The 3,757-nt window shown below is 43.3% G+C and overlaps 1 protein-coding gene and 1 long non-coding RNA gene across 5 annotated transcripts in view; one reads left to right on the forward strand and one right to left on the reverse strand.

The window, feature by feature from the left end:
- The window catches only part of LOC116690692 (furin-like protease kpc-1), a 298,529-nt gene that overhangs the window by 133,879 nt on the left and 160,893 nt on the right, over positions 1 to 3,757 (forward strand). The window lies entirely within an intron of this gene.
- LOC116690704 (uncharacterized) overlaps positions 1 to 3,757 on the reverse strand; it is a 17,608-nt gene that overhangs the window by 10,417 nt on the left and 3,434 nt on the right. The window lies entirely within an intron of this gene.

Here is a 3,757-nt window from a genome sequence, read left to right on the forward strand (position 1 = left end):
TCTCATTACAAACAATAATAGAAGATGTAAATCATTGCAACAATGTTTTAGCTAGCTATTGTTGTTCAGCTCAAAACACCATTCAACTGACAGCCTTTGTTTTGTTTTATTGCTAGCTTGTAGCTAAGCTAGCAGTCATTTCAAAAACGTTTTAGCTATCTATGCTTGTTTGATTGCTAACGTTAGCTCAAAACGCCTTTAAACTGACAGCCTTTGTTGTGTTTGATGCTAAATTGTAGCTAGCAGTGAACCAACTTCATTAAGTAGGTCCATTTTTACTGTATTGACATTGCAGAAGTCTCTCGTTAGCATCTTGTGTGCTACTTATCGCAAAGGGACGCATGTGCGACTCACATCTTCACTTGACTTACATCAGGGAGTGAGAAATGCTACTGTCTTTATAAAATATCTTTTTAATAAACCGTCTGTGCACTTTACTTTTACATGTAGAGACCCTCATTATGCTACCAATGAAGTGTTGAGAAGTATTTTGACCCTTGTCAGTGGTATAAAATAGCAAATTACCTAATACCCTGAAAGCTAACGTTAGCAGCTAACCACCGGTTTGCGGTAGCTTGTGTCAAGCTAGAGACCCATTTGATTAGCATGAAAACAGATCCCAGAGTGCTATTGACTCGGTGCACTTGTGTTATTAACCCCTATGTTCATTTTGGTCTGGAATTGTCCTTTAAAAATGCAACAGCGAACGGCCTGGGGGACATTGGCAATGGTTTGTCGCTGGCCGTCACAACGGAGCCAGGATTTGACACAGCCACATCTGGTGTTGTTTTGTTTTTACTTTTGAAAAGAGTAATACTAAAACTCTATGCATACATCATAGCATGACCGAGAGTTAATATGTAGTCGACCAAGAAATACCAAGAAATACCACAAGTACCAAGAAATCTTTAACTTGTCCTCACAAACTGACAGAAAATATGTCCCTTGCAGATAAAAAAAAAAGTCCTTTATGAATTTCAGTAGTAATAACAGTAATGTAGCAGCTGAAAGCACACTGAAACCCACACGCCGTGGAAAAACAGAGATTTCTCTAAAGTGGAGATCACCATTGAAGGAAGCGTTTCAATGAACTTAAGTCCCAATGCACACACACTTCCTCTGCCACCTCCAGCTTCGTGTCTGGGTCCACCGCAGGAGGAGAGCCGGCTGCTGGGCAGACAGGGCAGCGGGGTGTGGTGAGGGGGCGGTGAATGCGTGCCGCTTGAATACTAATGTCCCACTTTAGAAGTCAACCTCTTCTCCATCCCCACATACCCTCTGCTCTGTCCCGCTCTCTCCCTGCACCTTTTCCTCGCCGTCATGTCCCTTCAGTCTTCTCTTATACGCCTTCTCTCATTTATATAGTTCTCGCCTCCCCCACTGCTTTAAACAGTCATTTTCTCCATCTCTCTACGTCCTCCAACTTGTCTACTCTGTCTTCTCACTCCTGTCCTCTTCTTTCCTCCTTGTGCCAGGCTTTCCATCACCCACGCTCTTTCTACATCCTTGTATCAAACCTTCCGCCCCGTATCCCTCATCAAACTCTCCCCAAGATCTCTCTCTCTCTCGCTCTCTCTTTGCCGTTCACTTTTCAAACCCACACAAACACAAGTACACACATCCTTGACAAAGCCAGCTAATTACAGGCAAGTGTTCACTCCAGCTCTTCTTAAATACCGAGCTGATTAATGAGATGGAGGTGTAGGGCCAGGAAGTCTCACCCTCTGCGGGTGGTGATACACACCCCTGTCTCTCTGCAGCTCACACACACACACACACACACACACACACACACACAATTCCTTTCCTTATTCACACTTGCAAACACAAATGATCAGCCATGTGCAGCTTCATTACAGAAATATTGCTCTCAGTTTTGTGTCTCCGTCCTTCTCCTACTCCACCTTTCAGTAGCAGCCTGAATTTTTTTTTCTTAATTGTTTTGTACAGTAACTCCTACTGAGAAGAGCTGAGCGGCGAGAGCCAGCCGAGGGCCCCCAGGTGGAGCTGGGGCCTCCTCTGAAGTGATGTCGGCTCATTGTCTCAGCGGCAGCTCAGGCACGACTCGCGGCTCAAAATGGCCTCCGACACATCTCCGTGGCTGATTTGTGCGTGTGCGTTTGACCCCGAGGACTGCTGCGGGAGCAAAGAGATAGAGTGCAGCTGCTGCCGCTGAATGCTGACACACACGCAGAGCAGCAAACACGCACGCACACACACACCTGCACAATCACAATCTAGACTGGGTCAGGCAGGTTCAAAGCATTTGTATTCATGGAAGGTTTTGCATCGGCTTCACCACCTACAGTGTTTCATCTAACTGTGGGACGTGGCTTTCTACTTTCACACTCCGAAGACCTTGGACTGTGTTTATGGCTGTATGGATGACAGTATGACGCTACCTGTGTGAATGCACCTGACTGAATGCATTTGTTTCCACCCAGATCACCCTTGTAAATACTTGAAGGTGCAGTGGTTTGATGCTCAAGTTGACCCCTCGTGACCCACCACCTCTGCGCAGACGTGCTCATGCTGTGCACGCGTCAGTCCCGATCCAAATCCACATCAGTCCACTGCAGAGAAGCGTGCACAAGCAGATGTGTATGCCAAGCCATTGAGATCTCCCATAGTGTAGTTATGCAGAGATGATATATAACAACTACTGTATGTACACATATCAAATGTACCATTCATAAGACAAATAATTAGGAAAATTGTCTACTGTTCCAACAATTTTATCAATTTAAATCCTGGAGTTTTTTTGTGATTGTTGTGGGCAAAGATCCTTGATTATGCAGCACGTTTTCTTAATATATGTGGGATATTTATCCAATTTTATGCCATGAAATGCAGGGACTCGCAAAAAATGCGGTAACTTGCAGAAATTGCAGTTTGACGAGAAATAGACTGTGTTTGTCTCGCCGCGTGATTACGTCACTTCATAACGTTCCCATGGCAACAGGGGAAAATGGCTGCTCTTGTGTGAAGTAAAGGCAACATTGTTCAACTTTCTGCTCAGATATATGTGAGTTTTTTGCAAGAATTATGAAATCAAGCAAGCCTGCGTTATTTTTGCGTGGAATTCGGCAATTTATGCGGCAAAAGTGCAGAGTATTTCAAAAAAATGCGGCCCCCTCATTTAGCTAAATTGAGGACATGCTTGTTATTGTAAGTGCAATATAAGTTCAATAAAGTCCAATAAGTCCTTTATCAAACCGTATTATTGTGTCCCAGGCCTGGATAGGAGATTAACTAACAATGTAAGGATCAACAAGCTACTGACAGACATGTTCCAATTTGATTCATTCATTGAATTATTATTTTTTGTCTTAAATCCACCAGATATTTTCATGTTCTATCTACATTTGCGGCATCCTGAGCCTTTTTGGTAAGGTTTTTAGCCTAGAGTAGTTTTTTGCAACTTTCTCGGTCTCCCGTGACTTCATGGCAACAAACATACAAAAAAAATTGCATCTATTATCAAATTGTTTTACGAAAGCTACCGCAACATCAGGCAATTTGGGCTGCAACTGTCTCAAAAAAAGTACGCAAAATCCTGAAGGGGCTGATTATGGTGGAAATATGCAACGCAGCACAGCTTTTGCGTCCGAGGTTTCTGTACGACCTCAAACTGATAAAAAGTTAGATGAGTTTAAACATTTTCAAAAAGGATTTACCTACCCCAAAAAATAACAAAAACGCTGCAATAAGAATATTAGGTGCTGCTCAAGAAGTGCACAAATGAAAGCATGGCTTT

This window comes from Etheostoma spectabile, chromosome 6, assembly GCF_008692095.1.
Source record: "Etheostoma spectabile isolate EspeVRDwgs_2016 chromosome 6, UIUC_Espe_1.0, whole genome shotgun sequence".
In the NCBI taxonomy this organism is placed as follows: domain Eukaryota; kingdom Metazoa; phylum Chordata; class Actinopteri; order Perciformes; family Percidae; genus Etheostoma; species Etheostoma spectabile.